The following is a 15,020-nucleotide window of genomic DNA, read 5'->3' as shown; positions in this document are numbered from 1 at the left end:
TTTCTCAAAGGCTTTACATGAATATTTTTATACTAATTAAATAAACACTAAATTTTAATAATGCTAGTTCACAATAAGTATATATACTAAATACATGAATTAGACAGCCAATAATGCTCAGGTCCCACTGTTCATCATAGATGAATTGCTGCAGTAAGTTTTCATAAGTAAAGCTTGCAGTTTTGACAAGAACCAAAGTGAATACAATGAGGAAGATAAGTAAGCAGAGGTGAAGGAGAAGGAGAAGGAGAAACAAAAATGTCTGAGGGAGGGCTGGAGAGATGGCTCAGCAGTTAAGAGCACCGACTACACTTCCAGAGGTCCTGAGTTCAATTCCCAGCAACCACACGGTGGTTCACAACCATCTGTAATGAAATCTGATGCCCTTTTTTGGTGTGTCTGAAGAGAGTGACAGTGTACTCACATACATAAAATAAATAAATCTTTAAAAAAGAAGATTTAAAAAAGAATGTTTGAGGAAAAAAAAAACACTGGGAATGCTAATTTGACTAGAAATTCTATTATCCAAAAGATTGCTTAGGTGCTGGAGAGATGGTTCAGTGTTAATAGCACTAACTGACCTTTCAAATAACCACAATTCAATTCCCAGCACCCATAACTAGCTATGTAATTCCAGTACCAGAGAATCTGATGACCACTTTTGGACTCCAAGAGTGAATAAAAAACTTATTTACAATATAATGTGCCAGTAGCCCAAAACAAGTATTCCTTTCCTAACATCCCCAAAAGAGATTAAAATTAAACGGATTCTTTTAAATGACATTTTGTTCTGTTTTGTTTTGTTTTGTTTTGTTTTTCAAGACAGGGTTTCTCTGTACCTGAAACTGGAAATCCACCTGCCTCTGCCTCCCAAGTGCTGGGATTAAAGGCATGCACCACCATTGTCAGGCAAAATTAAACAGATTCTTATCACTACAATTCATTTAGCATATATTTACTTAGTATCTACAATATGCCAAGTTCTACAAATACGTTGTAATAAAATATAGTAGTTATTAATGCTGCTGTTAACAGCTAAGGTTATCTTATTGGGCCTCAACATAATTGTGACTAGGTGTGTGGCTAACATAACACTGTGACTAGATGCAATTAACACCGTAAAACTCACAATGCATCAAAATCATTTGTAGTCAAGAGTATTTAAATTACTGTGCAGGAGCTTCCAGAAAGCTCTACCAACATTTCAGATGATGGTTACTCTGTTACTCAGTAATATCATGGATTAGAGATGCTTGCCAACTTTAACAAATAAAGAATCCCCTGTGTTTGAAGCCATTGAGATCTTAAGGTTATTTGAGGTTTCTCAAAACTTTTTGGTTTTTTTTGTTTGTTTGTTTTTGTTTTTTTGTTTTTATTTTTTGTTTTTTTTTTGAGATAGGGTTTTTCCGTGTAGCCCTGGCTGTCCTGAAACTCTGTAGACCAGGCTGGCCACGAACTCAGAAATCTGCCTGCCTCTGCCTCCCAAGTGCTAGGATTAAAGGTGTGCACCACCACCACCACCACCACCACCACCACCACCACCACCACCACTACCCAGCTTGCCTTTTTGTTTTTTTAAGGTTTGTAAGTCCCACACCCTTTCATGAGCATTTATAAGTAGTTACCAATTTCTGGAGGAGGGCTTCATGAAGTTCCACCCCCTCTCTGAGGATTCATAGGCAGTTAGTGGTTGCTGGAGAATGGTGAGACGTTTTCCTCAGTGGTGTAACCACTGGTAAGATATCTATGCTCCTGTAAGTAACACTGGTACATACATACAAATATACATACAGACAGACAGACAGACAGACAGACAGACAGACAATCAATACAAGGTGCTGAAGAGATGACTCTGCAGTTAAAAATGCTGGCTGCTCTTCCAAAGGATCCAGGTTCAATTCCCAGAACTTCTGAGGCAGCTCACAATTGTCTGTAACTTCAGTTCCAGGATACTCAACACCCCCACAGAGACATATATGCAGTAAAAGTACAATGCAAGGCAGAAGCAGGTGAATCTCCTTAGTTTGAGGACAGTCTGGTCTACAAGAGCGAGTTCCATGACAGCTACAGATACACCTAGTGTCAGTTAATTAACTAATTAATTAATTTTACGAAGGCTCAACACAAGGCTATGTGTAAGTTACAAGGTTACCTATGACTAGGTATCTGACTTCAGACTGGTTAAGACACCCTAATACATCATTCTATTTAATTTTTAGAAAATGGTCATTCAGCTGGGCGATGGTGGCACAGGCCTTGAATCCCAGCACTTGGGAGGCAGAGGCAGGCAGATTTCTCAGTTCGAGGCCAGCCTGGTCTACAGAGTTAGTTCCAGGACAGCCAGGGCTACACAGAGAAACCCTATCTCGAAAAAAACAAAAAGAAAGAAAGAAAGAAAATGATCATTCAAACCCACAGAAAACTTTCTAAATTCTGTTCAACTAACTTAGTGATTGATTATTCCCTTCCTGTTCTTGGTACAACCTTATTATATATAGCAATGTCATATTTTTTAAAGCAATGTCTTAATGTAATTCCAAGTACTTTGAAAGTAAATAAACCCAAGTTAAGGAACATAGATACAAAGCTACAAATACAATCTTTTGGGAGTGGTGGCTCATGTCTGAAATCCTAGAACTGGAGAGGGTAAGGCAGACAGGAAGATAGGAAAGACTTCAAGAACAATTTAGGCTACATGGTGTTTTTTTTTTTGTTTGTTTGTTTGGTTTTGGTTTTTTGTTTGTTTGTTTGTTTTTGAAACAACAAACAGGGTTTCTCTGTATAGCCCTGGCTGTCCTGGAGCTTACTCTGTAGACCAGGCTGGCCTTGATCTCAGAAATCCGCCTGCCTCTGCCTCCCAGAGAGCCGGCATGCGCCGGCGCCACCACCACCACCGGGCTCTACATAGTGTTTCTAAAGGTCACTTTTATAGGTGGGAAATTTTGCTCAGTTGTTAAAGAGTACTAGCTGCTCTTGCAGAGGACCCAGGTTCTGTTCCTACCACCCACATGGGCTGCACACAATCATTTAATGCAAGCAAACCAAACACTTGTAAACATCAAGTAAATTTTTAAAGGGTTCTGGGGGCTGGAAAAGTAGTTCATCAATTAAGAGTCCAGGCTACTCCTCCTGAGGACCCAGGTTTGATTGCCAGCACCCACTTGACAGTTCAGAACCATCTCCAATCCCAGACGATCTGAGCCTTCTTCAGGCCTCAGCAGCACCAAACATGCCTATGGTACATGTACATGCAGGCACCCACACACCAGAGCATAATTTTGTTTCGACACCTTTTGCTTTGTTTCAAGACAGGATGTCTCTGTGTAGCCCTGGCATTCCTAAAACTCACTCTGTAGATCAAGCTGGCTTCAAACTCAGATTTTCCTGCCTCTGCCTTCTGAGTGCTAGAATTAAGACATGTGCCACAACCACCCAATTTATTCGGGTCCTTATGGCAGGTTAGGTATACAGCTTTCTGTCTTCTGGGGAAGTGGGGAGTTTAAGAGACTCCAAAACATGATACTTAAATTGTTGCCACAAGAGAGAAATAACAGGAAAGCAATAAGCAAGTGGTTTTCAAAAACTATCTTTTTATCTCTCCACCAAAAGCATGTGGACTGTGATTGTTTCAAACATATATTTATGTTAAACTGATAGAAATTCATGAAGCTTTCCATATTTTTACGGATTTGTATTCAGCTATAATGAAAAATGAAATTATGGATTTCACAGGAAAATAGAGAAAATTAAAGTATATTCAGTTAACCCAGACACAGAAAGATAAATAGTATACTTTCATATGTAAATCTTAGTTTCTAGTTGTTAAATATGTGAATTTAAATGAAAGCAAGATGAGAGGCAATAGGACACAGATATGAAAGCAGATGGACTGATGGGAACAGACAGGTTGATAGAGATATGGGTAAGAATCAGCCAAAACTAAGTATATATTAAAAATGCTGTAAGGAAACCTATTACTTTAGAAGCTAATTTTTAAATTAATACTTTTATAACAGTATGTCACAGATCATATTGGTGCCAGTAGAGCCCAGAAGAGGGCATCAGGTCTACTTGAACAGGAGTTACAGACAGTTGTAAGCCTCCCTCCCCTACCATGGGTACTGGAAATGTGGAGTCCTCTATGTAAGTACCTTTAACTATTGAGTCATTTCTCCCATCCTTTTTAAGTAATATTTTCTTAAACATGTGGACAATATTGATAAAAGTAAATGGTTTTCAGACTGCAGTCTTTATCCAAACACATCCACATATCTCTAGACTACAAAAAATAATTGGTTTACAAGAATATGGATTAGTTTAAGCCTTTGGCCAATTTTTGGGTGGGGGGAAGTGCGGGAGAAAAAGAGGGAGGGATGGAGGGATAAAAAGAAAAGAAAAGCTAAACTCATCTTGGCAAAGCTGAATATGGCAGCAAATCTCAAAATGGGGTAGTGGTGGTGCATGCCTGTAATCCCAGCACTCTGGGAGGCAGAGGCAGGCGGATTTCTGATTTCGAGGCCAGTTTGGTCTACAGAGTGAGTTACAGGACAGCCAGGGCTATACAGAGAAGAAACCCTGTCTCAAAAAAACCAAAACTAAAACAAAACAAAACAAAACAAAACAAAACAAAAAACAAAAAACAAAAAACAAAAAACAAAAACAAAAAAGAAAAGAAAGAAATCTCAAACTGCATTTACTGCCAAGGATCTATAAAGCAGTTATATATTATCTAACTGACCTACTTAAAGTAAACTTAGGGTAAACATCTTCTTGAAATGAAGTCTTAGGATACTTAGGTATCACTTAGTAACAAAGGATATTTTCAAGAGCTTAGTGTTCTGCATTGGCTGGTGATCCCTCTCCACAACCTAAGTGTGCTAGACCACTTTTAAGTATCCCCAAGCAAGGGTTGGGACAGGATTTTGCTTTTATTCTCCTGGAAAAAATAAAAACAAACCCCTGCCCAACTCGCACTTGTGTGTGTGTGTGTGTGTGTGTGTGTGTGTGTGTGTGTAGCAGAGAAAAACAAAACATCCAGCTGATGTTCCTTTTCAACTAGTGTCCCAAAAGGAAAAACTTTCTCCTCCACACTGTCTTAAATACCCTTCAACGCAAAGACCCTCCTTCCTGCTTACTTATGTTCACTGCTTGTGGGCTGATTACTTGCTCACTGCCTCTTGACCTCGCACTGACTTTGGTTCTTGGAGTAAAGGTGTGTGATAGTGCTGAGATACACCACCACAAAGTCTTTTCAGTAAATATCAAAGTCTTTGGGGATTCACAGTATGATCAAATATCCTGCAACACTCAAGTGCTGTGGGCCATTTCAACTTTACTGTTTTGTCTCACCCCTAGATGCCACAGCAATAGTTTACCCAACTCTCTAGTATACTATTTTATAGCAATTACAAAGATTGACTGCCTTCTTTACTAAACAAAAGCATTTTTACTAGTGTCTAATAAACCCAATATTTAAAGACAATTCAAATAAGAAAACTACTTTGAAAAAGAATTAATTCTTAGGACAATTTTCTAATTGTCATTCTAGTAATAAAGGACAGATAGGCAAGTAGACAGATGTTCAATATAATATAAAGATAACTAATTTAGAAAACTCTCAATGGAGTTAAATTTTACCTAAAAGTAGGCTGGAAAAAAGGCTCAGTGGTTAAGAGTACATGCTGCTCTTCGAGAACCTGTGTTTAGTTCCCAGCACCCTTGTAAGGTGGTAATTCCACCAATTTCAGCTAAAGAGAATCAGACACCCTCTTCTGGCCTCTGCAGGTATGTATACCTGGCAAACACATATATATGAGTACACATAAATACATTTTATACACATACACACAAATAAAACACTGGAGGGAGGATGTGGGGGTGACACACTCCTTTAATCCCAGTGATAGGGAAGCAGAGTCAGATGCATTTCTGTGACTTAAGGCCAGTCTGGTGAACAGAGCTAGCTCCTGGACAGTCAGGTTTACACAAACAAACCCTGTCTTGAAAAAAACAAAAACAAAAACAGTAATAGCTAGAAGTGGTGGCATTCACCTTTAATCCTGACAATTGGGAAGAAGCGGGATCTCTGACTTTGAGGCCAGCATGGTCTACAAAAGAAAGTTCCAGGACAGCCAGGCTACACAGAAACCCTGTCTTGAAAACCAAAATAGATAAAAATATGAAAAAGCTGGAGATGCTTTAGCTGTTGGCAGCACTTGCTGTTTTTACAAAGGAACCCAGACTGGTTCCCAGGACTAACATGGTGGCTTTAGAACATCTGCAACTTCAGTTCTAAGGGATCCAATGCCTTCTGACCTCTGCTAGCACCAGGTATGAATGTAGCACATAAAACATATGTGGAGCCGGGCAGTAGTGGCGCACGTCTTTAATCCCAGCACTTGGGAGGCAGAGGCAGACGGATTTTTGGGCCAGCCTGGTCTACAGAGTGAGCTCCAGGACAGCCAGGGCTACACAGAGAAACCCTGCCTCAGAACAAAACAAAAAACAAAAACAAAAAACAAAAACAAAAAACTCATACATGGAGGCAAAACCACCCATTAACACTCACACACATTGGGCTGGGGAGATGGCTAAGATTTAAGAGCACTGTCTGCTCTTCCACAGGACCTGACTTCAATTCCCAGCACCCACAAGGCAGTTTGAAACTGTCTATAACTCCAGTTCCAAGGATCCAACACCCTCACACAAACATACATGCAGGCAAAACATCAACACACATAAAATATAAAATAAACACACATTAAACAAACAAATCAAAAACATTTTAATAAAAATAAATCTTCTTTGAAAATTTTATCTATAACATTTTGAAGTAATAAAGGATTCATAGAATATTTCACTTTGGGCATTGTTAATTCTCCAATTTAAACTATTTATAAAAATATGCACCCAGGGACTGAAGAAACCGTTTAATTAAATTAGAGGATCAATGTTATCTACTCAAACCACTATAAAATAACCACATTATCTTCAGAGTATTGTCTTACCCTTCCTACAGAAAAAAAATAACTTTTTATCTAGCTCATTTTAAAAATGAAATTATGAAAGAACCATTTTAAAGGAAACCAGTCACAATACCTCCCTTTTCGCTCCAATGTTATTTATTACTTGACCCATAGGGTCTATACTGTAATTTAAAAAAGACAATAGTCTCCAAGGGCCCCCTGGAATGATACACACAGTAAGTGAAAAGTATTCTAGTTAGAGGAAGGCTGAGAAGAAAAGGGAGTATAACAATCAAGACAGAGATGGGTAGGGCATATGTTTCAGGTATTTTGGCTTTTGATTGTTGTTGTTTCCCCTGTTTTCATTTTTATACACAGTTTCCTAGCTGTCCTAACATGCCATACGTGCCTGGCAGAGTTTGATCTCTAGACCCATAGTAGAAGAAATGAACACATGTAAGCTTATATGTAAGTGTATGTGTATGTGCCCTTACACACACATTCATAGCCACACCATATACACAATAAACAAAACTTTTAATAAGAAATTAGAAATGAGGACTGGGGTGATTGCAGAGTATGTAAAAGTGCTTTTTTCTGCCAACACAAGGACCTAAGTGCAATAAATTAAAAAAAAAAAAAAAAGCAGGGCATGGCCATGTATGCTTGTAACCCACACATAGAGAAAAGATAGAAACAAGCACATATTAATGGAGCTCACTAGCCTAGCTAAGACCTTAATCTTCAGGTTTAGTAAGAGACCCTGTCTCAAGGTCTGATACATAAACCAGACAGCGATAAAGAAAATGCCTGATGAGTCTCCTATGCTGCACAGGCCTGTACCTCCATGCACATATTACATATGCAAGTACAGGCATACAAATCAGTGGTAGGGATGGGGGGGGGGAGGGAGACAAAAGGAAAGGGGAAGGGAAGAAAGAAAAAGCGAAGAAAGTAAATTTAAAACGATTGCCAAAATGAAAAATTAAATGGTCAGTCTAAATAATAAAACAGGCATAGATGAAAACCAAGCTACTAATCTGGAAAATAAAGGTGAGGATGAAGTGGAAATATCTGGTTTCTTTAACAACTCAGTTGTGTCGTGTTTTTTTTCTGCAAGCTGTTGTGTGAGAGAACATGCATGTGCTGTTTTGCTGAAAACAGACACTTCAGAGGGTACATGATGTTTAGAAAGGACATAAATAGAAACTCACAATGAGGACACTCTTGCACTGCTACATGCCCGCAATGCTTTCCTGGTCTTAGAAACACACAAAAGAACTTCTCGTGGTATTCCAGCTCATTCTGGCCACTTTCCTGACTTGTGCCATTTGGCAGAGTCTTGCTGTTTCTGCTGGATCATGCTGCCACTACTGATTCATGTTTGGTACTTGCTATTGAAATGGACTGCTGATATCCTAACATCAAAGAATGGACTCGTCCCAAGGAATTACTTCTGAACAGTCCACAACACCCTTTCCTATTATCCTTCTTTTTCCCCTACCCCTGGTTGATAGGTTAGAAGAAAGGTTGAAACATTTAAGAACCCTAGATAAAGTAGATTTTGAAAAATCTAAGCCTTCAGAAGGAAGTCTATATGGGTAAAAAGAGCAACATTTAAATTTTGTCAAGCCTTCACAATCATGTGACCCAACTCGCAGCATTAGGAAAGTTGAGAACCACTGGTATAAGGGGAGTTCCTAAACAATATAGCAGTTAGTTATTTCTGGGTGAATGATTTAAAAACAAACGGCAAAAACAAACAAAATAAATGGCTTTGTCCTCCCCTGTCACAACTGCAGAGCTGGTGGCACCAAGAAACAACAGTGAACGTGTGAAAACTCTGCAGTGGTGGTAGGAGTTTTTAATCAAGAAGTTATTTCACTACTTTAAAAAAACATATACTGATGGGTTACCAACTTCTCACAATATCTTAAAATTGAAGTGTGAGTTTTTGTGCACTTACTAACATACTAATTTACCAAGCATTGACATATAATATGATTGGCATTTACTTAAGTCAGTATATCTGGGTTTGATTTGTTGGCTTATGACTAAATATTTTTAGTGTGCCAAGTCTATAAAGTGTTCATATGCCTTTACAAATCAGATTTACTCAAGAATGTTAGGAAGTGGAATTCAGAGTTCTACTTGTGAAGGAGCTTAAAGAAACAGAAACATTACTGTTAAGTCAGTGATAACCAAGTTACAATCCGGGAGAACCACAGAGGATCAGTGCCTTCGTCAGCCAGCATCAGAGAAGCTTCCTCCTGCAGCAGATGGGAACAGATAGAGATCTAACCAGACATTACACAGAGAGTGAGAGACACTGGGGCCCGAAATTGGATGTCTCCACCAAGCCCTCCATCAGCCCTAAATGGAATGTCCTCCCCTCTGGGTTCAGGGGACCTGGGGGAAGAAGATGTTAAAGAGCCTAAGAGCCAGAGGCGGGGGGGAGACACCAAGAAAACAGGGTCTTCTAAATCAGCTGAGTAAAGCTCATAGGAACTCACAGAGACAGAGCAGCATGCACACAGGGCTTACTCAGGTCTGCAGCAGGTCCTCTGCAGATACGATATGGATTCTAGTTCAGTGATCCTAAGGGATTCCAGAAGGTATGGACAAGTGTGTCTGATTCTGTAGCCTTCTCTTGGATCTTCTCCTTCTGTTGTTTTGCCTTAGACAACTTGGATGCAATGATTTATCTTATTATATTTTATTGTTATCTCTTAGAATCCTATTCTTTTCAAAGGAGACTGAAAAGGAATGGAGCCACACCAGAAAGGATATGGGGAGGAACAGAGAGGAGCAGGGGAGGGGAAAGCCTGATCAGGATATATTATGCAAGAAAAATTAATTTTCAATAAAAGGAAAAAAAACCTTTCCCCTGGGCATACCCTATTTCTGCAAAACATAAAGTATATGGTATATTTTAAACAGGATCTGTGTACACTGTTAAGCTGCTATGTGGTAAAAACTTCATTCCTATAGCAGGTCCTCCAGATAAAGCTAAAAGTTAAAACACATGCTGTGGCAGGTCGACATCCAATTACTAGAACTAAGCATGTCAGAGATATAATTAGTTACGACACTAGGACAGGCATGCATGTTTCAACACACACAGCTCAGAACAACGCTTTGGCACTGTATGAGAGAGGACTTAAACCAAAGACTTAAAGAAAGGTTACAGAGTGTGTATATACTTGTTATTATTATTACCTAAAACTTGCCACACCAAATTATTTCTTTTAAGTTATAAGCATATTTGATTTGTATAAACATCTTTTTAAAGACTTCTCAGGAGAAATGAAAAAAGAGAGAGAGAGACCTACTCCCCTCTTTCTCTAAGCCTTCCACATTAAAGAAGTTTATGTAAGAAAATTTGTTTGATAGAAAAAGAACAGGACTGGTGGGGTTGTTCAACGGACAGAGGTGCTTGCCACCAAGGTTGACAACCTGAGTTTGATGCCTGAGACCCGCATGGTTGAAGGAAAGCATCCAATCCCATGCACATGCATGTGCACGCATGCACACACACATTAAATATAAATAAAGGGAAAATATGTACCTTCCAAAGAAGTTGACCAAATGCACTTATAAATTCTGATAAAATCCTAAAATCTAATTACAGGCTTCTCAATCATGAATAAATCCAAATCTTGAAAATAAAACACATGAGGCAACACGACTTGATGTTGACAAAGTCTGTCTGAGAGATGTAAAGATACCTGCCCCTCAAACCAAAAGAACTATGTAAAAAAATTAAATGGAAGATGATTCTATCAAAAAAACTTAGTAGTAAATCACGACCAATTAGATTTTTATCCAATAATAAAATCGTAACATTAAAAAGATGTTAAGAGGCAGAACACGGAAGCACACATCTGTAAGTTCGTGGTGCTGAGGCAGCGGTAAGCCTCCCACAGGTGGCTGGCCAGGCAGGCTAGCTGGAAGGGTGAACTCAGGTTCAGTCAGAGCCCTCTCTCAACAACTGAAGCAATAGATGAGGCTATCAACATGGGCCTGTGGCTTCCACACCTGACTACAAACATTCTCAGATCACCTGCCACTCATAAATGAAGTCTCTTTCCTGAGAATTTTAGCAAATGTGTTTGTTTGTTGATAACATTAATACTAATACATAAATTCTAATCAAAAAAGTTCCAAAATGGCAAGGTGGAAACACACACAACACACACACACACACACACACACACACACATCACAAAGCAGATTTCAAATGTGACAGCTTTAGACTTCCCAAAACCTGCAAATGAAATTCCATAGATGATGTTAGGTGCAGTGAAGAGGACGTAGGCTGAATGGATGCTAGACACATAAAGCTTGTAATTAAGTGCATTCTCGAGTATAATCACCCACCCTGGAACAAGATCAAACATTCGGAACTTATTCAATGTAAAGCAGCTAGACCTTATACTCCCACAGGAATACAGCACATGACGATGAATGATGACCTAAATCCCATCTAGTAGGCCAAATGGCCCAGGAAGTCAGTGCACATGGTCCCTCCACAGACACTGTTAATTACGCCCTCAGGTTTCGGTCCAGCAGAGCTTACCATCTTAAAATAAGGCCTGCAGAGAGCCCTCTCTTCCATCACAGAACTATGTAAGAAGCCTGTTATGTAAGTTTTACAAAAGACTGAGATTTGGCCAAAAGAAAATGTACAGTAGGTTACAGCAAACAAGAAAAGAAAAGTACTAATGTTTACTTCCAACATGAGCGAGCACCTCAGAATTTTTACAGATCCAAAAGTTCCAATATTACAGATAAAGCTGGAGCAAAAGAAATGATTCAACTGCTACCCCACCCCAACCCTAAAAATCTACCCATTTTCTGGGAAGAATGTGACTCCCAAGTATGAATTCTGAACATTGTTTTTCTATTGTATAACAATAAAATAATTCTAAGATCTACAGATTCCATGCAAAATTAGTATTTTCTACTATTAAGAAAGGTAGTAGGATGAAGCAGAAGAAATTTTAACGGTGTAATTTAGCCAAAATCGCCCTAATTAATAAAAAATGCTTTTCTTTTTGAGGCAATGTCTCACTCTGGTCCAATCTGTCCCAGAACCCACTCTGGAGTCCAGAATGACTTCAAAATACTGATAATCCTCCTGCCTCAGCTCCAGAATGCTCAGATTACAAAAACAAACCACCACATCCAACACTAATTCTTTTCTTAATTGATACCCAAGAAGTCATAAAAATAAATGGGTTTATCAAAACATAATTTACAGGAGCTACAAAAGAACCAGTTATACATGATATGTATGTATATGTATGCATAATAATAAGTTAACTTTAAAAATCAAGGGACTAGAGAAATGACCCAGGGTAAAGTGCTTGGTATGCAAACATGAGCACCTGAATTTAGGACCTCCATACCCACATAAAACATGGCAATACACATCTATAATCCAAATACTGAGAGGTGGAGGCCGAGATAGGCTGGTTTTTGCTGGTTAGCCTTTGTGAGTTCCAAGTTCAGCAAAAGACCCCATCTCCCAAAGAAAAGCAGCAGAGGAAGACTGGATGCTACCTTCTGGTCTCCATATACACAGAACAGTCATGGGTATCTACATGCATGCGCATGTACTCAAACACACACATACAGTCCACATATAGTCCACACAACAGAAACTGTTTAAAAACTGCCTTTTATTTTGACATGAGTATCAGTATGAATGTCAGCCCCAGAAATACTTGAACAAATTTCTGCTTCCCCAGATTTTACCTTTCTAATGTCACGAGTATTTGTTTATGCACAACACACAGATTTGCTCAACCAAGAGAAAATATACAATGTAGGTTTATACGTCAGCTTTTACTTTTGAGCCTAAAAGCTCTCTATAAAACTGTTTAATGTCACAGGGTACCCCTGCCATCTCACATTCTGCTTAAAACTTTTTGTAGCTATGTGTGGTCACATATGCCCACAATGGCAACTCTTGGGAGAGCGAAGCAGGACTGAGCTGGAAACCAGCCTCACATTCTCAGCAAGACTCTGTCCCTGTAGTCTCTTCACAAGCTTTCACAGGCAATGGAGAATAGTATTTTTACTCTGAATTCATAAAATCTATCTTAAAGGAGAACTATCAGTGGTTTGGCAAATGGAGTTGGTTATTTAAGTCTATAAAACAACAAGTTGGTCAACAGAAAGATGCTACAACAGGCATGTATGTTAATCTTTATCTGCATAAAACTTCACATCAATTCTTACACAGCTCTGTTTTCTTTTTTTCAAATGTATTTGAAGTTCTAAACATTGTAGGGGAAGACACCAACATCAATGGGGTTACTGCAGGATACTTCCAACATTACACTTGCTCAAATGTCTAACTCACCATTTATAACTATTTTTGGAGTCAACTTATTAATTGAATTCAAAAACTTAATTTTGACTTTTCTGATCAAAAATGGAATTATATTATTTTATCACCAACCAGATGCATCATGTTATCCAATAATGATTCAGAAAGCCAAAACTTAGGTCACAGAAATCTTGATAGCATTACAAGAATTAGACATGGGTGTCTAAAATCAATTTCAAATGAATAGCTCTAAGGCAGGCATTTATAGCTATGGCACCATTACTACATGATCTTCCATGATAACTAATTTATCAAGAATAGTGTATATTTCTGCTTATTTGTGCTTTTTGATTTTCCCTACATATTTAGTAATACATTAATTACCTTAATAGATCATTCAGGTGTGTAGATCTCACCAAATACCTAATTAAAGTTCTTCAAAGGTTATGTTTTTTTGCTTTTTGAGACAGGATTTCATGTGCAGTCTGGTCTTGATCTCATGTGCACAGACTGGTCTTGAACTCATGATGTCCTTGTACTCCTGATCCTCCTTCCTCTACTTCCTGAATACTAGAAATATATTTTTTTGTTGTTGTTGGGGGGAGGGCATCAAACCCAGGATTTTGCACATGTTAGGTAAGCTCTCTACCACTGAGCTACTCAAGCCTATATTATACAATCTTATCTCACTTAAGAGGTTAAAGTCAGTGCATAAACATACTTCCAGACATTACATATATCATCTATTCCTGTATCTTCAAAATTATAATTGTAATTGCAGAGCATTACAACATTAAACTGTATGTGTATTATGTCCTAATAAAATTGTTTCTAGAAATTTCAATCATAGGAACGATAAAATTAACTAAGTTTATTTAAAAGTCTAAGCTATTCAAAATTATGAGGAAAATAATAAAAAAGATCTCAAAAGGTGGAAAGATCTCCCATGCTCATAGATTGGAAGGATTAATATAGTAAAAATGGCCATCTTGCCAAAAGCAATCTACAGATTCAATGCAATCCCCATCAAAATTCCAACTCAGTTTTTCATAGAGTTAGAAAGAGCAATTCTCAAATTCATTTGGAATAACAAAAAACTCAGGATGAAAAAAACTACTCTCAACAATAAGAGAACTTCTGGGGAAATCATGGTCCATGACCTCAAGCTGTATTATAGAGCAATAGTGATAAAAAAAAAAAAAAAAAAAAAAAAAAAAAAAAAAACCTGCATGGTATAGGTAAAGAGACAAGCAAGAAGATGAATGGAATAGAATTGAAGACCCAAAAATGAACCCACACACCTATGGTCACTTATATTTGACAAAAGAGCTAAAACCATCCAGTGGGGTGGGGAAAAAGACAGCATTTTTAACAAATGGCGCTGGTTCAACTGGAGGTTGAACAGCATGTAGAAGAATAAAAATTGATCCATTCTTATCTCCTAAAGCTCAAGTCCAAGTGGATCAAGGATCTACACATAAAACCAGACACACTGAAGCGTGTAGAGAAGAAAGTGGGGATGAATCTTGAACACATGGGCACAGGGGAAAAGTTCCTGAACAGAATACCAATGGATTATGCTCTAAGATCAACAATTGACAAATGGAACCTTTTACAAAGGAAAAAAAAAGAATTACAAAGCTTCCGTAGGGTAAAGGACACTGTCAATAGGACAAAGCGGAAACCAATAGATTGGGAAAAGATCTTTACCAATCCTA

General features: G+C 38.3%; 1 protein-coding gene across 16 annotated transcripts in view; it reads right to left on the bottom strand.

The window, feature by feature from the left end:
• LOC127687708 (uncharacterized) overlaps window positions 1-15,020 on the bottom strand; it is a 472,408-nt gene that overhangs the window by 59,680 nt on the left and 397,708 nt on the right. The gene's annotated exons all lie outside the window — the stretch shown is intronic.

This window comes from Apodemus sylvaticus, chromosome 6 (assembly GCF_947179515.1).
Source record: "Apodemus sylvaticus chromosome 6, mApoSyl1.1, whole genome shotgun sequence".
NCBI classification, from domain to species: domain Eukaryota; kingdom Metazoa; phylum Chordata; class Mammalia; order Rodentia; family Muridae; genus Apodemus; species Apodemus sylvaticus.
This window is presented reverse-complemented; position numbering and strand designations above follow the sequence as displayed.